The 24,629-nt window shown below is 27.6% G+C and overlaps 2 non-coding genes across 2 annotated transcripts; one reads left to right on the forward strand and one right to left on the reverse strand.

Annotated features, from left to right (window-relative positions):
- Positions 1-7,355: 7,355 nt before the first annotated feature.
- On the forward strand, positions 7,356-7,478 carry LOC141530273 (5S ribosomal RNA). Its single transcript, XR_012479733.1, has one exon. It is a non-coding gene; the product is annotated as a 5S ribosomal RNA (ribosomal RNA).
- Positions 7,479-9,183: 1,705 nt separating this feature from the next.
- LOC141530282 (5S ribosomal RNA) lies at positions 9,184-9,306 on the reverse strand. Its single transcript, XR_012479742.1, has one exon. It is a non-coding gene; the product is annotated as a 5S ribosomal RNA (ribosomal RNA).
- Between the last annotated feature and the right edge of the window lie 15,323 nt (positions 9,307-24,629).

Raw genomic sequence — 24,629 nt, forward strand, 5'->3', positions numbered from 1 at the left:
GCGCAACAATTACTGGCTACCCTTAATGATATCGAGTATAGGTTATATATACCAAGCACGAAAAACTTGCAAAATATTGTACGGTGACTTATTACATGGTGAATAATATGATGATCAGTAAGTAATTTTTTCTCGACTTCTGTTTTTTTCCTTTGATGTAATTATTATCATTCACTCTTTACAGTGAAGTACAACGAGAATAAGAGCGTAAAAGATGTGATTGTAACAAAAAAATGCGAGATATTATGTATGTAACAACTATTTGTTAGTAAATTATGAATAGAACCCTCTACTAAGCCTGCCTATGTCTATGGTTGATAAATCCATTTTTTCAGTCTCTACAAGGGACAAATTTTAAATACTCTGTGAGAATGTAAAAACGAAAGAACAAATGCAACGTTTTTTATGAAATATGTAATTTCTGTATTTCTAAATGGCGGAAATTGTAATTAAGAAAAATTTCAATGTAAATATAATTTCTAAAAAAATCTTAAATTTACTTTGATGATTTTTTTAACTATCCGTTAAGAAAATCGAAGATTTTCAAAAATCGTAAAGTCATTAGTTTTACCTCGTGTTTCGAAAATCGAGTGCTCATCACGTCAAAAGGAGAAATTTTCACAAAAAGATGTAAAATCCGAACAAAAACAGCTCCACTGTAAAAAATTACGCCAAGTACACGTTCACAACTCTTGATTTACAAAAATGCCAAGGAGAAATTATCCTTTTACAAAAAAGATGTAAAATAAAAAAAAAAACAGACCAAGTAGCCGTTATGATCTTTCATAATTGAAAAAATTTTGTGATAAATTTAACAAATAAAAACAATTTTTTAGGCGTACTTGGCGTGCGTCATTGAGTACCCAAAATTTTTTCATTTATGACAACTGAGCCAGAGAACTGATATGAAAAGCGATTTTACCGACAATTCTTTCAGCCCTTCCTCACCAAGTCACTAACCCTACTGATGATCATTTTGATGCAACCATATGAATCGATAACAATTGAAAATCATGCTTGTTTTCATTATTTCACGGATAAGATTGATATTTGTACAACTAAATAGCTTCCGAGCATTTCGTTCAGATCGAGAAAAAATGAATAAGTTTATTAATTGAATGAACTGTTAATTAAATTGACTTCATTAGAAAATATAGCATTAATAAATGTTCAAGAAACACCGGAGCCCTATTTTAAAGTAAGATTTATTTCTACTATAAATTAAAAAAAAAAAACAGGATTTTATCACGAAATTTGATCATTAATTTACTAAGCAGTTTTTATAATTAATTCAGTAATCATTTTTCTTGCCACCAGTATATTTTTAACTTCTCGCTAAGAAAATTGAAAATTTTTTGAAGGTCACAAAAAACTTACATGAGTATCCCCACGAGGGTGTCACTGTGTGTGTGTGTGTGTGTGTGTGTGTGTGTGTGTGTGTGTGTGTGTGTGTGTAAACCTCCCATAACTTATGAACGACTTTACCGATTTCATCGTGGTTGGCCCATTTGAAAAAACATGAACGAACTTGGATTTTGAATACAATTTTGACCGATTCCGATAGATGGATTTCAAGATATCTCAAAAAACCTTGAAAAAATTTGAGAAAAATTTTTGCTTTTAAGTTGCTTTTTTGGTATAACTTTTAAACGGCTCAGTCGATTATCTCCAAAAACTAATCAGCTCTTGATCTTGAAAAATCACGTCAATTGCCGCTTGACCAGTCAAAATCGGTTAATTCGTTCAAAAGATATCGTGAACGAAAGAAAACCGAAAAAGTGTTTTTTCGGAAGTATTCCTAAATTTTAACGTTCGATCAATGCGAACTTAAAAATTCTTTACGGGGCTTAAAAAACGGCGTTGAATGCTGCCAGCCACTTGAAAATCAGTTCATTCATTGGAAAGTTATTAAAAGTTGTACATTAAAAACGATGTTTAATCAAACTTCTATCAGACACATGCAGTAATGCTGTGAAGAGGGAAAGAACAGGAGATAAGGTGATTATTGAACTACTGATATTTGACATTAATGAGTTACCTGAGGGGTATTATCACGTTATCACGATTCATCTGAAAAAATTTTGGGTACTCAATGACGCACGCCAAGTACGTCTAAAAAATTGTTTTTATTTGTTAAATTTATCACAAAATTTTTTCAATTATGAAAGATCATAACGGCTACTTGGTCTGTTTTTTTTTTTTATTTTACATCTTTTTGTAAAAGGATAATTTCTCCTTGGCATTTTTGTAAATCAAGAGTTGTGAACGTGTACTTGGCGTAATTTTTTACAGTGGAGCTGTTTTTGTTCGGATTATACTTATATTAGGATTAAGAGACTAAGTGAGATAACCGAACAACTGACGAGAACACTACTGGAAAAAATAAGCAGAGAAAACAGAAGAAAAGAAAATGAGTGGGAGCTAATGCTCAGCGCAACCCTAAATGACATCAACGAATCCAACAGAACTGGGGTAAAACTACTATTGCAAAAAAATGAACCAGCTAGAAAAATGTGACAGAGAAAAAAGGTCACAAACATGTAACTACCGCAAACTAGCTAGAGAAAACGAAGAGAAAATAAAAAAAGAAGCAGAAGAAGAGAAAAAGAAATGGGAAAAAGAGAAGGAGGCAATTGTTGAAAGATATCTGAAAGCAGAAAGTAGAGTGAGAGAACTAGAAAGAGCGAAATACAGTGCGAGACGCGATGACACAGGGCGTAGAGCAACATTGATAGATAGCACACGATACAGAAACGAAGACTACGTTATGGATGAATACACACAATACATGCTAGATGATGCTAGAGCACGTAGAGATCAAAAAAGAAGCGTAAGTTGGAGCAGAGCGACAACCAGAACGACAAATGACTAAACGGTAGAATATAAAAATATAAATAAAAATAATAAAAATAAAAATATAAATAAAAATAATAATAAAAATAAAAATAAAAATAAAAATAATAATAAAAAAAAAAAAAATAAAAATAAAAATAAAAATAAAAGCAAAGTGGTGAACATCAGAGGATGCAAAATAATGTGCTGGAATATTGCAGGGCTAAAGGAGTACAGTGAACTGAATGAGTTCATAAAAAAATTTGAAATAGTTTCCCTGATTGAAACGTGGATCGAGGACAAAGACAAAATGAGAGTAACAAACAGTCTGAGTAGTGAAATGAAGTGGTGGTTCAAAGCAGCAGTGAGAAAAAAAGAATGCAAGAGAGGAAGAGCAAGTGGGGGACACATATTAGGTGTGAAAAAAGAAAAAGAAGCAGAGTGGACAGTAGACGAATGGGAGCACGGATTTGTGATAAAAAATAAGAATATGAGTGAAGTGGTGATAACAGTGTACAACAACGTAGGAATACGAGCAATAGAAAAACAATTAAAAAAAGTAGTGAGAGACAATGAAGGAACGTATGAAAAAATCATTGTGATAGGTGACCTGAACGCAAGAATAGGGGAATGTGAAACAAAAGTAGTGAATCAAGAATATTGTATAAAAAGAAAGTCAAAAGACAAAGTGGTGAATGCAGAAGGGAAAAAAAGCTCCTCAATATATGTGAAGATTTAGGGATGAGAATAATAAACGGTGCCAGCGAAGGAGACAGAAATGGAGAAGTAACTTTCATAGGAGGAAAAAGCGAAAACTGCTGCTCAGTGATAGATATATGTATGGTAATGGACAGAGGGAGTGAAGACTGTGTAAAAAAATTTGGAGTAATAAAAAAAACAGACTCAGATCACCTACCGATATATATTGAAATAAAAAGAAAAAATAGTGATAAAGAAGTAACAAATAGTGAAGAGAAAACGGGCTTAACAAAAATAATGGAAGAAAGACTGAGATGGAAAAAAGACCAAGCAGCGGAATATACGGAGAATGCGTATGAGATATGGAGTGAAAAAAGGATGGGCGAAGAAAATCTAGAATGGTGTGAGCTCAAAGAAACTATATACGAAGCAGCGAGAAGAACAAAGATGACTGCAAAACCAAAAAAAGGGAAAGCAACAGGAAAAAAAAAAAAAGGAGTGGTTTAATGAGAAGTGCAAACAGTGCAGAAATACAGTGTGGAAAAAATTAAGAATAATGCTTAAAGATGCACAAAATAATGAAAAAAAGAAAGAATATATAGAAGCGAGGAAAACATACAGGCAAGCAGTAAAAGAAGCAAAAGAAAATTGGTGGTTAGAGAGAAAGAAAGAAATAGATAAAGCGAAGGACATGAGTAAATGGTGGGAAGCGGTGAATAAATACAGGTGCAAGAGAACGAAAAAAGAAATGGGGGAAAAAATAGATGGAGATACTTGGGTGAAGCATTTCACAAAACTGTTGAACAAAAATAGCAATAATACAGAAGTAGAAAGTGAAATAAACAACACAAGCACAGAAACAAGCAGTGAATACGGATATATGGATGAAGAAATAAGTGGAAGAGAATTCAGAGAGGCAATAAAAAAACTAGGAAACAAAAAAGCGCCAGGGGAAGATGGAATTTCGGCTGAATTCATAAAGAGCCTTCCTCGTGAGGTGCTAGAGAATTTGAACAATATAATTAATAAAATGTGGGAAGAAGGCAATATACAGGAAGGATGGGAAAAAGCGCGAATAGTGACAATACATAAAGCGGGTGACGTAAAAAGTGCTGAAAACTACAGGGGAATATCGCTGTTAGATATTGGTTATAAAATACTAACTACAATAATGGCGGAGAGGCTAATGTGCTGGACAGATAGTGAAAATAAATTAAAAGAGAGTCAAGCAGGTTTTAGAAAGGGGAGAGGCACAAGAGAGCACATCTTCACGCTAAATACGCTAATTAATAACAGATTGAAATATAAAAAAAATCTATACGTGTGTTTTGTTGATCTAAAACAAGCTTTCGACACAGTCGACAGAAAATTACTGCTCCAAAAACTAAGAAAAATAGGAATTGGTGGAAAAATGTACAAAATGATAGAAACTATATATAAAAATACAACGTGTGAGGTAACAGTGAATGGAGCAAAAACTAAGGTGTTCAAAATAAACCAAGGGGTGAGACAGGGATGTGCACTAAGCGCAGTACTCTTTAACATATTTATAGATGACATGGAGGACGAGATGGTGAAAAAGAATATCGGAGGCACTGTAATGGGTAAAACAAAGATATATATGATGAAGTACGCAGACGACGGTGTAGCGATAGCAGATACGACAGAAGGACTGAAAGAAATGTTAAAGGAAATAGAAAAATACGTGGATAAAAGTAGACTGAAAGTAAACGCAAAGAAGACAAAAATTATGGTGTTCAAGAATGGTGGTAGAGCAGTGAAGAGCGAATGGTGGTACAAAAGAGAAAAGTTGGAAGTAGTGAATAATTTCAAATACTTAGGATACACGTTTACTACAAAAAATACACACAGTAGACACATGAGAGAGATGAAAAATAAAGCAAATAAGGTGTCAAATGCAACGTGGGGAGTGATAAGAAGGACAGGTAGAGACAATATAACAGACAGAATATATCTATATAATACGTTAGTGAGATCTGGATGCTTATACGGAGTGGAAACATGGGGGTGTGAAAAAACGAGTGAAATGGTGATAATGCAAAACAAATTATGGAGAATGGCTCTAGGAGTAGCGAGAAACACGCCGAGCTACATAGTGTGCAAAGAGACAAGAGGTGAAATGATAGAAGTGCTAATAAAAGACAGACTATGGAGGTATATAATGAATATTGTAAGAATGGGAGAAAACAGGTGGCCAAAAATCTGCCTAAGAGAAGAAATAAGAGGCATATTGAATAGGCAGCCATCAAAATGGGGAGAAAAAATAAAAATGTTAGTAAAAGAGATGGAATGTGAAAGAATTATAGAACTGATATATAACAACGCGGAGATAGAAGTAATAGAAGAAGAAATAAAAAATGGTTTAAAGGTGTATAAAAAAATGGTGGAGAAAAAAGTAGAAGAAAAAATAAATAATTCCACGTACAATAATATATACAAAAAACTAGTGCTGACAAACGAAACAGAAAACTACTGGTGCGACAAAGAGGCGAAAAACACGGATAAAGATATATGGGCGAGAACTAGATGCGGGAACTTGACACGTGCGGGAAAGAAAGGTATAAGTGATTGGAAGTGCAGGGAGTGTAAAAGTCAGGAAGAAACGCTAACGCATGTGTTAATGTGTAAAAAAATTAATAAAAATTAAGTGAAGAGAGTAAAAAAACTCTAGAGACTTGGAACAATTACAAAGAATGTGAAAAATACTAGAGATAAAAATAATAGAGTGCTTAAATGGCAAAATATGTAAAGATGTGTGTAAATTGTTGAAAGAAATAGAAAATGTATTGAGAGAAAATGAGAGTGAGAACAGAGAAGGGAGCAATGTAACAAAAGATACCGAGCAATAGATTTCTAGTCAAAGAAAGAGTGAGCTTGAAAGTGTGATAAAGAATAATAAGTGATAATTAAGAAATAAATTTAAAAAGTGAGGAAGAACGTGTGTGGAGAATAGTATGGGATATGTTAAAAATATTGTAAAAAAGCAATGTACCCAAAAAAGTGGTGAAATGTATGCCAAAAATTAAAATTAAAAATAATTTAATTAATATATTACTATGTAATCCACATAAAAACAAGCTAAATAGAAAAACAGCGATGCTTGTCTTTCTATTTAGAAAGCTTTTTGTAAAACACTGCCTATGTGATACAAATAAAATTATTATTATTATTATATTAGGATTAAGAAAAAATATAATTTAACACAATTATTAATAAATTGACTTTTACTAAAGTGAAAATAATAACGGAAATTTTGGAAAATCCACAAGTTCACGATTTATAATCCTTGATTCTTTAAGATATAATTAAATCAAAATGTGAACAAATAAATAATAGTTTAAAAACTAAAATATACGCTTTTTATATAAAATCAAACTTATAAATAGAAAATAAATTTTAACAATATTGAATTAAGGTAAGTGTAAAAATTTTTAATAAATATAAATTAATAGAGTGTAAATAAAAGAAAAATGTATTTTATTTAAAAAAAAAAAAGCGTGGGGTACTTTTTAAAATATTATGGAAATTATAATTCTTTTACTCATATCTGTCAATAAAATATTTATAACTATTGATACCATGTACCCCATTCTTTTTGTTACAACAAAAACATTTTTCTTATTTACACTATTATTATTAATTTATATTTATTAAAATTTTTTACACTATTTTTATTTTTAATTTATTTTCTATTTTTAGTTTGGTTTTCTAAAAAAGCATGTTTTTAGTTGTTTAAACGATCATTTTTTAAATTATCATTCATTTCCAATTAATTTAAGTACAAAGATATTTTATTAATATTTGTCAACGACCATATCATGCTGAGTCAAAACACCAGTTCTCGTCCGATCACTGAAGTTAAGCAGCATTGAGCGTGGTTAGTACTTGGATGGGTGACCGCTTGGGAACACCACGTGTTGTTGGCACATATTTTTTGTCATTAGAAAACAAAATCCGAACAAACAGTTCCACTATAAAAAAATTGTGCCAAGCTCACGTTTATAAGACGATTAAGAAAATAAAATTCTTTTTGTTTTTCAATTCTAAAAAGTAGTCAATTAAATATTTTACTTTTTAATGATAATAATTTTTTTTTTAATTAATATTTTTTCAAAAATAATAATAATTTTATGAATTAAATATTTGAACCAAAATATAAATATTGTAGTATCTATTATCCGAACAAAAACAGTTTCACTGTAAAAAAAATTGCGCCAAGTCCACGTTCATAAAACTCATCTCAATAACGTTTGCACTTTACAAAAAAAAATAAGACTCAATATAATAATTGTCATTCTCTACAAAAAAAGTGAAATACAAAAAATACCAAGAAACTGTCATAATGTTAAAAAAATTGAAAGAAAATTTGTTGAAAATTTAAAAATTAAAAAAAAATTTTTTTATCGTACTTGGCGCGCGTCATTGAGTACCCCAAATTTTTTCGGAAGAATTTCAACCCGAGAAAAAACGATTTTGCTCGAATTTATGAAAATTATGTATTGTTATACATATTCGGGCTGATTAGCTCTAATTACATAATATATGATTTCATACATTCTTATACATATAAATTTACATTAGTCAAGCATACTCAACTCATTAAAAACACTGCTTACTCGATTAATTATCAGTTTCAGTGAAAAAATCCGTTTTTAAATTTTTTTTTAAATTTTTAGTGGACATAACTATCAATATGGTGGTGTGGTGAAATCATCTGAAATTATATAAAATTTTTGGATTCAATTGTTTTCAGCTCTGTCATTAAGTTTCAATGAAGAAACTTGATATTACTTAGTTTAATTGTAATTAACACATTTTGATTGGCAATCACACCGCATTTTCTCAATTTAGTCGGCCATATGTTTTCTTTTCTAGAGCACTCAATTGTATCCACTTTGAAGTAGTTTTCATAACCAAACACGAGAGGGCGTTTTAGTAAAATCATAAATGATGTCTGGAAGATTAAAGAATTTCAAATAACATATGTATGACATGTCGATTTTACCTAAATTTTGTAAAACTTATTATTAAATAATAATAGTTGATTAATTAAATTCATGCATTTTATAGGTTGACTTAATTATAAATTTTTAATCATTCAAAGGATGTTTATTTATCCTGAAAAAATTTGGGGTACTCAATGACGCGCGCCAAGTACGATAAATAAATTTTTTTTTAATTTTTAAATTTTCAACAAATTTTCTTTCAATTTTTTAACATTATGACAGTTTCTTGGTATTTTTTTGTATTTCACTTTTTTGTAGAGATTGACAATTATTATATTGAGTCTTATTTTTTTGTAAAGTGCAAACGTTATTGAGATGAGTTTTATGAACGTGGACTTGGCGCAATTTTTTTACAGTGAAACTGTTTTTGTTCGGATAATAGATACTACAATATTTATATTTTGGTTCAAATATTTTAATTCATAAAATTATTATTATTTTTGAAAAATATTAATAAAAAAAAATTATTATCATTAAAAAGTAAAATATTTAATTGACTACTTTTTAGAATTGAAAAACAAAAAGAATTTTATTTTCTTAATCGTCTTATAAACGTGAGCTTGGCACAATTTTTTATAGTGGAACTGTTTGTTCGGATTTTGTTTTCTAATGACAAAAAAATGTGTGCCAACAACACGTGGTGTTCCCAAGCGGTCACCCATCCAAGTACTAACCACGCTCAATGCTGCTTAACTTCAGTGATCGGACGAGAACTGGTGTTTTGACTCAGCATGATATGGTCGTTGACAAATATTAATAAAATATCTTTGTACTTAAATTAATTGGAAATGAATGATAATTTAAAAAAATGATAGTTTAAAAAACTAAAAAACATGCTTTTTATAGAAAACCAAACTAAAAAATAGAAAATAAATTAAAAATAAAAATAGTGTAAAAAATTTTAATAAATATAAATTAATAATAATAGTGTAAATAAGAAAAAATGTTTTTTGTTGTAACAAAAAGAATGGGGTACATAGTATCAATAGTTATAAATATTTTATTGACAGATATGAGTAAAAGAATTATAATTTCGATAATATTTTAAAAAGTACCCCACGCTTTTTTTTTTAAATAAAATACATTTTTCTTTTATTTACACTCTATTAATTTATATTTATTAAAAATTTTTACACTTACCTTAATTCAATATTGTTAAAATTTATTTTCTATTTATAAGTTTGATTTTATATAAAAAGTGTATATTTTAGTTTTTTAAACTATTATTTATTTGTTCATATTTTGATTTAATTATATCTTAAAGAATCAAGGATTATAAATCGTAAACTTGTGGATTTTCCAAAATTTCCGTTATTATTTTCACTTTAGTAAAAGTCAATTTATTAATAATTGTGTTAAATTATATTTTTCTTAATCCTAATATAAGTATAATCCGAACAAAAACAGTTCCACTGTAAAAATTACGCCAAGTACACGTTCACAACTCTTGATTTACAAAAATGCCAAGGAGAAATTATCATTTTACAAAAAGATGTAAAAAAAAAAAAAAGACCAAGTAGCCGTTATAATCTTTCATAATTGAAAAAATTTTGTGATAAATTTAACAAATAAAAACAATTTTTAGACGTACTTGGCGTGCGTCATTGAGTACCCAAAATTTCTTCATTTATGACAACTGAGCCAGAGAACTGATATGAAAAGCGATTTTACGGACAATTCTTTCAGCCCTTCCTCACCAAGTCATTATCCCTACTGATGATCATTTTGATGCAACCATATGAATCGATAACAATTGAAAATCATGCTTGTTTTCATTATTTCACGGATAAGATTGATATTTGTACAACTAAATAGCTTCCGAGCATTTCGTTCAGATCGAGAAAAAATGAATAAGTTTATTAATTGAATGAACTGTTAATTAAATTGACTTCATTAGAAAATATAACTGATAATTAATCGAGTAAGCAGTGTTTTTAATGAGTTGAGTATGCTTGACTAATGTAAATTTATAAGTATAAGAATGTATGAAATCATATATTATGTAATTAGAGCTGATCAGCCCGAATATGTATAACTATACATAATTTTCATAAATTCGAGCAAAATCGTTTTTTCTCGGGTTGAAATTCTTCCGAAAAAATTTGGGGTACTCAATGACGCGCGCCAAGTACGATAAAAAAATTTTTTTTTAATTTTTAAATTTTCAACAAATTTTCTTTCAATTTTTTTAACATTATGACAGTTTCTTGGTATTTTTTTGTATTTCACTTTTTTTTGTAGAGAATGACAATTATTATATTGAGTCTTATTTTTTTTGTAAAGTGCAAACGTTATTGAGATGAGTTTTATGAACGTGGACTTGGCGCAATTTTTTTACAGTGAAACTGTTTTTGTTCGGATTTCACATCTTTTTGTAAAGAATGAAAATTTTTGAAACGAGTCTTATTTTTTTGTAAAGTGCTAATGTTATTGAGATGAGTTTTATGAACGTGGACTTGACGCAATTTTTACAGTGAAACTGTTTTTATTCGGATTTATTAATAACAACAATCATTTTAGTAATAATAATGATAATGATAAACATTATTATTGCTTTCATTTTTAACATCAATTTATTATTACCGATATTAATACTTTCAGTATTATAATTACTATTATTGTTATTTGTATTATGGTTACCAATATTATTTATTGTTATTATGATATTGTTGTTAGTAAATGACGCAATATATCAAACGCATAGTCATGTTTCGTATTATCAAGAGATTAAGATTATTTGAAACCCGCTCAATTGGATGACAGTGCCACCTACAGGCAATAACCATAAGATCACAGAATGTTCACACTTTTTAATGAGAATTCCCCAGACACTGAACATCTGGTTTATCCGAAGAAAGTATAACTCATACAATGTTTGTGTGTTTAAACTGGTTAACAAATAAAATTTAATTAAAAAAATATGTTTCAAACATAAACATGGAAGGTTGTATGATAATTTGTTCTATAAAATTTTTTGTTTCATAAGATACTTTTACATTTTTAATTTCAAACGTAAACTTTTCCCGCGCAATATTAAAAATTCATAAATAAATGAATTTTTTCAGGCAAAGCTATAATCATATGAAAAGTCGTTCGTTCTTTGATTTTACAGCTCAAATTATGATAAAAAAAATTAAAGTTTTCTTTTCTCATATTAGCTAGTGGTATTAAAAAATTTAAACTGACTAATCCGCGAAAACGCCTCCGGTTTAAATCGATAACTTAAATTATCGATGGAAATTATACATTTCTTATATATACAAAGAGAATTTTGACATTTTCTTAATAAGAAAAAATTTTAATTTAGATTTAATACTGCAATACACATTAATTCAATGAAAATAACAAACAATTATTTTAGTAATAATAATGATAATGATAAATATTATTATTGCTGTCATTTTTAACATCAATTTATTATTACCGATATTATTACTTTTAGTATTATAATTAGTATTATTGTTAAAAAGTGTTCCTATGCAGAGATATCTGAATAAAAATTATAATAGGGACAAAATTTAAGCAGTTATATTCAACGCTGTCTGAACCGAAATAATTCTGATTCATAGAACTAAACAATTTTTTCATATTTTTTCAATTAATTAATATTAGGGAAAAAAGGTATGAACTACTGTTATAATAGAAATTTAAGAAAAAGAAAGAACGTAGAATTTAAAATAAAATTTGCAACCTCAGAAAAACGTCACGCTTACAGTAAACACAGTCGGTAGTCTGACGCTCCGTTTACAACGATATTTTTGAACGGAACTTGGTGCCAGATTCTACCGAATCTGTGGATTATTTTTTTTTTTATTTAGTATTATAATTTTAAAAATTTTTGTTTTGTTGTTTGTGCTCATTTACTTAAGTATTTTTTTTAACTTTAAAAGAAGTTAGTAGTAGTTATTTTATTTAATTTCTTGTTAAGTTTAAGGTAAGTTAATATATTTTAAGTATTAAGATGTCATATATACATAGAAAAAGAAAATTTCTTGAACTAAGAAAATTGTAAGGAAGACCGAAGTTATTTTGGAGCAAGAAGGAATTTTCTTGGCTTAAAAAAAATTAACTTCATTCAAGAAATTTTCAATCTTCCTTAAGATTTTTTTGATTTAAGAAAATTTACACTTGACTTAAGACTTTCTTTCTTTCGGTGTAACTCAAGTTTTCAATTTACTTCTTTTGTAAGAAAAATACGTAAGCACTTTTAGAATTCGCAGGCCATCTTACTGATTGTACAGTCTCATCATCTATTTGGATCCATGATAAATTATGTTTAATCATCGCAACATGATGATTTTCAGAATTACCATCTTTTGAAGAGTTAAATATAGCACTTGCAATAGCATAGTTTGTATTACATATTGATATTTTTGCTTTGGGTACCGATTTTATAAACCCTTTTTTCCTATTTATTAATTTATTTTTTCCTTTGATGGACACATGTAACTTTACAACTAATATCTGTTGCAAGGAATTTAATGAAATTTTTGTTAGCGTTTCTTTGACTTCTATACAATTTTCACAAAATTTGAAATTAGTAAACCAATATCCAAATGATGAATCAATTAATTCTTGTAGTTCAAATGTTTTTTTCTCATCATATATTGAAACATGTAATACATTTTCTAGTATACTGTAAGAATTAGAATAATTGCATGTTTTGCATCGATCATTAATTTCTAATTTAAATTGTACTAAATTTCTAATATCACAATTATCATTACAAATTTTAAGAAATACTGATACAGGATCGTTATTTGTCATAGAATAAGGCTGCTCTATTAATGACTCTTTAATGTCACTGGACTTTAGAAGTAATTCGCGATTATTATATTTGCTAAATAAATTACTAAGTTTATTGTTGACAGATTGATACTTTAGGCCATGATTGATTAATAATGTCCTAATTATTGTATTATTAAACATACATTGAATAATTGAATTAAGACCATCGGAAACGTTATCACAGTTTTCGATACCTCGACAATCTAATAAACTAAGAGAAGCTTTTTCGCATTTTTGAGTTCAATTTGAATAGAATGTTCTTCAACTGCCCAAATCATGTCCCATACTTTTTGCCAACGTGTATCAGGAATTGGTATGGTAGGTAAATCAGACCTATAAATTTTTCTTAAACGATTATATTCTTTAATTGCTGAAGAGCTTGCTTTAACGGAATGAGGATCAAAATTGATTAAATGTAGTCCACGTAACTCTGTTACACGAGATAGGGCTACATAAATTTGACCAACATTAAAAATGGTGTTCCCTGCTTCAATGATGGCATTTTTAAACTTAAACCTTGACTCTTATCAATAGTTACTGCATAACTCAAGCATAATGGAAATTGTTCTCTTACAACGAAAGCTCTTTCAAATAATTGAAATTTTACTTTAATACCATTTTAAAAATCAGCTCCTAAATTATCATTTATTATTATTATGATATTGTTGCTAGTAAATAAGACAATGCATCAAACGCATAATTACAATACGAATTATCTAAAAATTATGATTATTTGAAACCCGCTCAATCGAATAACAATGCCACCTACAGGAAATGACCAAAAGATCATAGAATGTACACACTGCTTAATGAGAATTCTCGAGATCCTGAACAGCTGGTATATCCGAAGAAAGTAAAACTCAAACAATGTTTAGCGTATTATCTATTTGGTCTGGTTAATAAATTAAATTAAATTAGAACAATATGTTTAACAACATACACATAGAAGGTTGTTGGATAGTTTAGTTAGTAGTTTACTCTGTAAATTTTTTTGTATTCATAAGAAATTTTTTTACATTCTTAATTTAAAGTTTGTACTTTTCCCACGGATATGAAATGTTCATAAAATTATTATAAAAATAAATTAAACTTTTATTTTCCGTAAAGAAACTAGTAGCATCGATAAAATTTCATGAAAATTAGTCGCGTATATCTTTTGAATGAGATTGATAGACTTGAATTATCAATCATAATATTTATATTTTATAAAATCGTAGGAAAAATTTTTTATATTTTTTTGTAATTTAGGAAATTGTGAATTTGGATTTAACACCACAATCCTTAATAATTTAATAAAATAATCGTATTGTTCAATATTATGAATGCAATTATTTTTAACATCAATCTATTGTTATCATTATAATAACTATCAGTATTATCTTCATTTTTATTGTTATTATTAGCATGATTATTTTTATTACATATTATTATTATCATAATTATGTTGTTAGTAAATAATACGATTCATCAAACTCAATGAATGTAAGCATTATGTACAGAATATTGTCGTTTTGAATGTTCGCGCAGTTCGGTCGCAGTATAGCAGTGCCACCTATATCTGTAAAACACTCGATCAGAATTACTTAGGCAATGATCAGCTGACTATTACATAGAAACTAAACCCAAACAATGTGAGCTCTTGTAGATATTGACTCTAGTTAATAAATAATACTTAATTTAAAAAATTCATATGTAAAGTTGATAGATAGTAAATTCTAGAGATTTTATTTTTAAAAAAATTTTAACATTTTATGTGATTGAAAAATTTTCAATTCAAATTATGTACTTTTACCGCGGAAAATTAGTGCACAAACAATTGTAACAATAAAATCACGTTAAACTTTTATTTCTCGTAGAATAACTAATAAGCATTAATAAAATTCCATCAAGTATATCCTTTGGTTTAGATTGATAGACAAATTATCAATCATAATATTTATATTTTATAAAATCGTAAAATAAATTTCCATGGTTTTTATAATATTGGTGATGATTGTTACTATTTCTTTTATTTTCGATTTCGAACTTTCTAACTACAGTTTGTGTTAGAGTAACATTGACGAGCCCTAGTGAGCATCGACGCAAGCTCATAACTTTTTTTTTAACTGTAGTCTCCCATCTAGTGGAGAGTTACCATACATTATCGAATTATTTAGTCTGTGGCATGTCACTTTCTCCATAAGAAAAAAGTCAAAATCTAAAAATCTGGGTCGCTATAGTTTGTGCTAGAGAATTTAATTAATTTTAAATAGAATTTATTATTTTCAATGACCATTATCAATTAATATTGATAATATAACATATAATGTATAATTATAGAGTAATATTGGAGAAAAAAAAGTTCTGTAGAATTAATAAAATTTTACAACCTAAAAATATCGTTCTGCTTACGGTAAACACATTCGGTAGTCTGGCGTTCCGTTTACAACGGAATTTTTGAACGGAACTTGGCGCCAGATTCTACCGAATCTGTAGATATCGAAAAATTTGGGTCGCTATAGTTTCTGCTAATTAATTTTATATCAATTAAACATACATTTATCAATATAATAGATTGTAATTAAATTAAAATCGATATATAAGTGAATAAATTATATTGAAAAATCTTTTTCAAGCATAAAAATTTCAATAAAAATTTCAATAAAGTAAAAAAAATTTCGTAGCCTAAGAATACCGTTCCCATAGCTGTATACACATACTTGGTTCTTCTAGTTTTGAACTGAACTTGGCGCCACATTCTACCAAATCGGTGGATTAAAAATCGATCAGCTATTTACATGAATTTAATTTATTCATGAAAACAATTTATCACAAATCATATAATTAACACAAATAATATAGTTAATGAAATAAATTATTCAATACGCTGAAAACACAAAAAAACAATAACCAAGAATAGTTTTAACAAACAATTCTTGAATAAACTAATATATAAATAAAAATAATCCTAAATAATACAAAATCAAGTGACTTGGAGAGCAATGTGATTGGTCTGGAGTCAGTTCATATTATTACCGCGTTATTTGAATTGAGAATACACGATAAATGATGACAATTAAGTTAACCAACGGCTGAAAAATTTCATAATTTTTTCTACTAAAAAAATTATTACAATAAAAAAATTATATCTGGAGAAAATTTGAAAACCTACACGTGCTATTTTTTAAAAATATTTTGTAGTACTAATTACATGATTAAAAAAAATCAAAAAATTAAAAATGTTGGATAACTCTTGTGTCATCGACATATGATGAATTTTTCGAACAAATGTCACTTACAGTGTTTTATTTTATTTTTAAATGAAAATACAGAAAGTCACATCATATTTTATTATTTATATAATTATTTACTGAAAATGGTGTGGATTTAATTGCTATAAGTTTCGTACTAAATTATTTTTATAAACTTATTTGGATATTTGCATAAAAATTAAATTATGCAACCACTATTTTTCTGGCTAAATATTATAACGGATCAATGAAAGATTAAATAAAAAAATTAGAATTACAGTGAAAATAAAAACGAAATTATAATAATTCATGAATATAAAATGTACGGCCCTGGTTTAAACCAAGGCTCTCCAGTGAATGATTTGATAACGTAGGTAGTGACATCTGAAAGCGACTAAAAATATCACACTGGAATTCTTTCTACATAAACTGTAGATTCAACGGGATAGCTCACTAACGTTAGCACCCCAGAGTTTTTTTTATTAATTTTTGATTTTCATTTTTATCACGTCGTTAGCTCGTCGTTTGTTCTTTATTGTTTGATATCAACATTTGTTAGTTCTCCATTTATTCATTTTAAAGAAAATTTATTAATAATGTACTTTTAAGTCAGCTCCTCTATCGCATTTTTTTATATTTTGGTAGCAATTTGGGTCATTAAACCTCTATTTTTGATTGTTCATGTGTATTAAACATTTGTTTCTACTTTACATTGTTTATTTATTGTTTAATCAACATTTGTAATTAGCTGAATGTATGTATACTAAATATTCGCACTGCGCATGCGTCATTTTTACATATATAGACTTTTAGCGCGGTCTTTTGAAAATTAGTGACAAGCACATCTAACGTGTAAAAAATTAAAAAATCTACAACTGTAATCTTTTAAGAATCAATTTTCAATTAATTTAAATAATTATAAAAAAATTGTTTGACGTCAGCCAATTTCAATATCATTAAGTAAATAAATAAATAACTAATAAATATCTATTTCATTTTGAATTTCTTAAAAAATATAGAATCAACTTTGAGTCAATGCATGTATATTTTTTTTCATACTCATCTGTTCTATTCCCATGAATAATACGAACTAGTATCAAAATAAAAAAGAAATAACAAATAACAATAAATTTTTAATACTTTATTAAAATAAAACTTTTTATAAAATTATTAAAAACTACACGTTGCCTTTTCGTCCTGTAATTTCTATAATGAAATACAACAATAATATACACTTACTTTAATCACTGTCATTATAATTTTCAAAAGACCGCGCTAAAAGTCTAAATGTAAAGTTGACGCATGCGCAGTGCAAATATTTTGAATACAAATATTCAGCTAATTAAAAATGTTACTTAAACAACAAATAAACAATGTGAAGTAGGAAAAATGTTCTATACACATGAGCAATTAAAAACACAGTTTTAATGACCCGTATTACTACCAAAATATTAAAAAATGCGAAAGGGGGCTAACTTAAAGGCATATTATTCATAAATTTTTTTTAAATAAATAAATGGAGAACAAACAAATGTGAATCGTGAACAATAAAGAATAAACGACGAACTAACGATGTAATAAAAAAAAGTTTAAAAATTAAAAAAAAAAAAAAACTCTGGGTCGCTAACTTTAGTGAGTTTTATAAATCAGTGTGATATTTTTAGTCGCTTTCAGATGTCACTACCTACGTTATCAAATCATTCACTGGAGAGCCTTGGTTTAAACCAGGGCCGTACATTTTATATTCATGAATTATTATAATTTCGTTTTTATTTTCACTGTAATTCTAATTTTTTTATTTAATCTTTCATTGATCCGTTATAATATTTAGCCAGAAAAATAGTGGTTGCATAATTTAATTTTTATGCAAATATCCAAATAAGTTTATAAAAATAATTTAGTACGAAACTTATAGCAATTAAATCCACACCATTTTCAGTAAATAATTATATAAATAATAAAATATGATGTGACTTTCTGTATTTTCATTTAAAAATAAAATAAAACACTGTAAGTGACATTTGTTCGAAAAATTCATCATATGTCGATGACACAAGAGTTATCCAACATTTTTAATTTTTTGATTTTTTTTAATCATGTAATTAGTACTACAAAATATTTTTAAAAAATAGCACGTGTAGGTTTTCAAATTTTCTCCAGATATAATTTTTTTTTGTAATAATTTTTTTAGTAGAAAAAATTATGAAATTTTTCAGCCGTTGGTTAACTTAATTGTCATCATTTATCGTGTATTCTCAATTCAAATAACGCGGTAATAATATGAACTGACTCCAGACCAATCACATTGCTCTCCAAGTCACTTGATTTTGTATTATTTAGGATTATTTTTATTTATATATTAGTTTATTCAAGAATTGTTTGTTAAAACTATTCTTGGTTATTGTTTTTTTTTGTGTTTTCAGCGTATTGAATAATTTATTTCATTAACTATATTATTTGTGTTAATTATATGATTTGTGATAAATTGTTTTCATGAATAAATTAAATTCATGTAAATAGCTGATCGATTTTTAATCCACCGATTTGGTAGAATGTGGCGCCAAGTTCAGTTCAAAACTAGAAGAACCAAGTATGTGTATACAGCTATGGGAACGGTATTCTTAGGCTACGAAATTTTTTTTACTTTATTGAAATTTTTATTGAAATTTTTATGCTTGAAAAAGATTTTTCAATATAATTTATTCACTTATATATCGATTTTAATTTAATTACAATCTATTATATTGATAAATGTATGTTTAATTGATATAAAATTAATTAGCAGAAACTATAGCGACCCAAATTTTTCGATATCTACAGATTCGGTAGAATCTGGCGCCAAGTTCCGTTCAAAATTCCGTTGTAAACGGAACGCCAGACTACCGAATGTGTTTACCGTAAGCAGAACGATATTTTTAGGTTGTAAAATTTTATTAATTCTACAGAACTTTTTTTCTCCAATATTACTCTATAATTATACATTATATGTTATATTATCAATATTAATTGATAATGGTCATTGAAAATAATAAATTCTATTTAAAATTAATTAAATTCTCTAGCACAAACTATAGCGACCCAGATTTTTAGATTTTGACTTTTTCTTATGGAGAAAGTGACATGCCACAGACTAAATAATTCGATAATGTATGGTAACTCTCCACTAGATGGGAGACTACAGTTAAAAAAAAAAGTTATGAGCTTGCGTCGATGCTCACTAGGGCTCGTCAATGTTACTCTAACACAAACTGTAGTTAGAAAGTTCGAAATCGAAAATAAAAGAAATAGTAACAATCATCACCAATATCTACAGATTCGGTAGAATCTGGTGCCAAGTTCCGTTCATTCCGTTGTAAATGGAGCGCCAGACTACCGAATGTATTTACCGTAAACATAACGATATTTTTAGGTTGTAAAATTTTATTAATTCTACAGAACTTTTTTTTCTCCAATATTACTCTATAATTATACATTATATGTTATATTATCAGTATTAATTGATAATGGTCATTGAAAATAATAAATTCTATTCAAAATTAATTAAATTCTCTAGCATAAACTATAGCGACCCAGATTTTTAGATTTTGAACTTTTTCTTATGGAGAAAGTGACATGCCACAGACTAAATAATTCGAGAATGTATGGTAACTCTCCACTAGATGGGAAACTACAGTTAAAAAAAAAAAAAAAAGTTATGAGCTTGCGTCGATGCTCACTAGGGCTCGTCAATGTTACTCTAACACAAACTGTAGTTAGAAAGTTCGAAATCGAAAATAAAAGAAATAGTAACAATCATCAATATTTCAAAACCATGGAAATTTATTTTACGATTTTATAAAATATAAATATTATGATTGATTTGTCTATCAATCTAAACCAAAGGATATACTTGATGGAATTTTATTAATGCTTATTATTAGTTACTCTACGAGAAATAAAAGTTTAACGTGATTTTATTGTTACGATGGTATGAGCACTAATTTTCCGCGGCAAAAGTACATAATTTGAATTGAAAATTTTTTCAATCACATAAAATGTTGGAATTTTTTTTTAAAAATAAAATCTCTAGAATTTACTATCTATCAACTTTACATATGAATTTTTTTAAATTAACTTTTTTTTAATTTAAGTATTATTATTTATTAACTAGAGTCAATATCTACAAGAGCTCACACTGTTTGGGTTTAGTTTCTATGTAATAGTCAGCTGATTATTGCCTAAGTAATTCTGGTCGAGTGTTTTACAGATATAGGTGGCACTGCTATACTGCGACCGAACTGCGCGGACATTCAAAACGACAATATTCTGTACATAATGCTTATATTCATTATGAATTTGATGAATCGTTTATTATTTACTAACAACATAATTATGATAATAATAATATGTAATAAAAATAATCATGCTAATAATAACAATAAAAATGAAGATAATACTGATAGTTATTATAATGATAACAATAGATTGATGTTAAAAATAATTGCATTCATAATATTGAACAATACGATTATTTTATTAAATTATTAAGGATTGTGGTATTAAATCCAAATTCACAATTTCCTAAATTACAAAAAATATAAAAAATTTTTCCTACGATTTTATAAAATATAAATATTATGATTGATAATTCAAGTCTATCAATCTCATTCAAAAGATATACGCGACTAATTTTCATGAAATTTTATCGATGCTACTAGTTTCTTTACGGAAAAGAAAAGTTCAATTTATTTTTATAATAATTTTATGAACATTTCATATCCGTGTGAAAAGTACAAACTTTAAATTAAGAATGTAAAAAAATTTCTTATGAACACAAAAAAATTTACAGAGTAAACTACTAACTAAACTATCCAACAACCTTCTATGTGTGTGTTGTCAAACATATTGTTCTAATTTAATTTAATTTATTAACCAGACCAAATAGATAATACGCTAAACATTGTTTGAGTTTTACTTTCTTCGGATATACCAGCTGTTCAGGGTCTCGAGAATTCTCATTAAGCAGTGTGTACATTCTATGATCTTTTGGTCATTTCCTGTAGGTGGCACTATTATTCAATTGAGCGGGTTTCAAATAATCATAATTTTTAGATGATACCTAATATAATATGCGTTTGATGCATTTAGTTATTCAGTAACAACAGTTTCACTAAATATTTTGAGAATGCATAATAATTCTTTACTAGACGGGAGACTAAAGCTAAAAAAAGATATTTCGCAGCTTGCACTTACACCCGTCAGGGGCCGCGCTGGAAATATTTTTACTGTAGCTTCAAGAGGATAATTTGCTATGAAAAATACAGCCATTGCAAGATTTAGGTTGGTAACGTAGAAAAGTGAAGTAAAATTTTAGAGAGACTCTCACAGATGTTAATAGAATAAAGTGTCGTTGCTGTACTTATTTTGTTATTTATTGACTTTTCAGTTCGAGTAGAACAGTATTACATTTGGACAATAAACTTTTTAAATGACAAAATATACCAAAATATTTTCAATGATACTAAGATATTTATTTTGATGAGTTTTGCCTGTAGGTGGCATCACGGGCTAATTGCGGGAAGTTTGAAACGACAATTTCTTTACATAGTACTGATAGTAATGATGAGTTTGATGACTTATATTACAGTGGAAGCGGTTTAACGTTATCCAGGTTGTCTTTCTCGTTCTTGTTACCGTTTTATGAGAAATTGAGACAAAACTAATGTAACTTTTAACAGCATTCACTGTATTTACTGACATAAATATGACGACAGCAATAAAGAACAAAAAAATAATAATTATTATAATAAAGATAATATCAACTATGACATTAATTAGAGATAATACTGAAAATAATCATAGTGATGAAAAAAAATTGAAAATAAAAATAATTGTGATAATAACATTTATCACCATTATTGTTATTATTATTCTTTTCAAATTATTCAGCGTTGATGTGTTAAATTCAAATTTATAACCATCTCAATTACAAAAAATTAAAAAATTTATGTGAAATTAAATGCTTTCAATTTGTAATTCAATTTATCAATATTAAATATCAACAGTACGAAAAATGAAACTCCAAGTTATTGATATTACAATTTTATGAACATATGTTTTCCGCGGGAAAAATACAAATTTTGAATTAAAAACTTTTTCAATTACAAAAAATGTGAAAATTCCTCCAATTTCAAATCTGGAATTAACTATCAAACAACTTTACATATTTATTTTTTTTATATTACATTTCCGTTTAATTATATTTTTTATTAAATTATTTTATGTTTATAGTAAACAAAAAAAAATAAACGACGAACTAACGACGTCATAAAAAAAAAGTCTAAAAATTATCAAAAAAAAAAATTCTGGGGGACTAAATTTAGTGAGCCTTAATATTATATACATTTCAGGCGTATTTTCAATACATAAGTCATGAAGATGACGAATGAAATGCCACCTGGTGACTAAAATTTGAATCACCAACACTGACACCTAGTGTTTTCGTTTCCATTTAATGTAACTAGTTATCAAATTTGACAGTTTAATTGATTTATGATCCGTCTGTCGAATTTTTAATTATTAGCGGTAACAGGTGTCGCGGTCAACAATTTTTTACAGACCTAGATTTTTTGTGATTAGTATATTTATGATTATCTACAGATTCGGTAGAATCTGGCGCCAAGTTCCGTTCAAAAATTCCGTTGTAAACGGAACGCCAGACTACCGAATGTGTTTACCGTAAGCAGAACGATATTTTTAGGTTGTAAAATTTTATTAATTCTACAGAACTTTTTTTTCTCCAATATTACTCTATAATTATACATTATATGTTATATTATCAATATTAATTGATAATGGTCATTGAAAATAATAAATTCTATTTAAAATTAATTAAATTCTCTAGCACAAACTATAGCGACCCAGATTTTTAGATTTTGACTTTTTTCTTATGGAGAAAGTGACATGCCACAGACTAAATAATTCGAGAATGTATGGTAACTCTCCACTAGATGGGAGACTACAGTTAAAAAAAAAAAGTTATGAGCTTGCGTCGATGCTCACTAGGGCTCGTCAATGTTACTCTAACACAAACTGTAGTTAGAAAGTTCGAAATCGAAAATAAAAGAAATAGTAACAATCATCACCAATATTATAAAAACCATGGAAATTTATTTTACGATTTTATAAAATATAAATATTATGATTGATAATTTGTCTATCAATCTAAACCAAAGGATATACTTGATGGAATTTTATTAATGCTTATTAGTTACTCTACGAGAAATAAAAGTTTAACGTGATTTTATTGTTACAATTGTTTGTGCACTAATTTTCCGCGGTAAAAGTACATAATTTGAATTGAAAAAATTTTTTCAATCACATAAAATGTTAAAATTTTTTTAAAAATAAAATCTCTAGAATTTACTATCTATCAACTTTACATATGAATTTTTTTAAATTAAGTATTATTTATTAACTAGAGTCAATATCTACAAGAGCTCACATTGTTTGGGTTTAGTTTCTATGTAATAGTCAGCTGATCATTGCCTAAGTAATTCTGATCGAGTGTTTTACAGATATAGGTGGCACTGCTATACTGCGACCGAACTGCGCGGACATTCAAAACGACAATATTCTGTACATAATGCTTACATTCATTGAGTTTGATGAATCGTATTATTTACTAACAACATAATTATGATAATAATAATATGTAATAAAAATAATCATGCTAATAATAACAATAAAAATGAAGATAATACTGATAGTTATTATAATGATAACAATAGATTGATGTTAAAAATAATTGCATTCATAATATTGAACAATACGATTATTTTATTAAATTATTAAGGATTGTGGTGTTAAATCCAAATTCACAATTTCCTAAATTACAAAAATATAAAAAAATTTTTCCTACGATTTTATAAAATATAAATATTATGATTGATAATTCAAGTCTATCAATCTCATTCAAAAGATATACGCGACTAATTTTCATGAAATTTTATCGATGCTACTAGTTTCTTTACGGAAAATAAAAGTTTAATTTATTTTTATAATAATTTTATGA

The sequence above is a fragment of the Cotesia typhae genome, unplaced genomic scaffold, assembly GCF_013202065.1.
Source record: "Cotesia typhae breed Kobodo isofemale line unplaced genomic scaffold, CoteBio_Ctyphae contig_48, whole genome shotgun sequence".
In the NCBI taxonomy this organism is placed as follows: domain Eukaryota; kingdom Metazoa; phylum Arthropoda; class Insecta; order Hymenoptera; family Braconidae; genus Cotesia; species Cotesia typhae.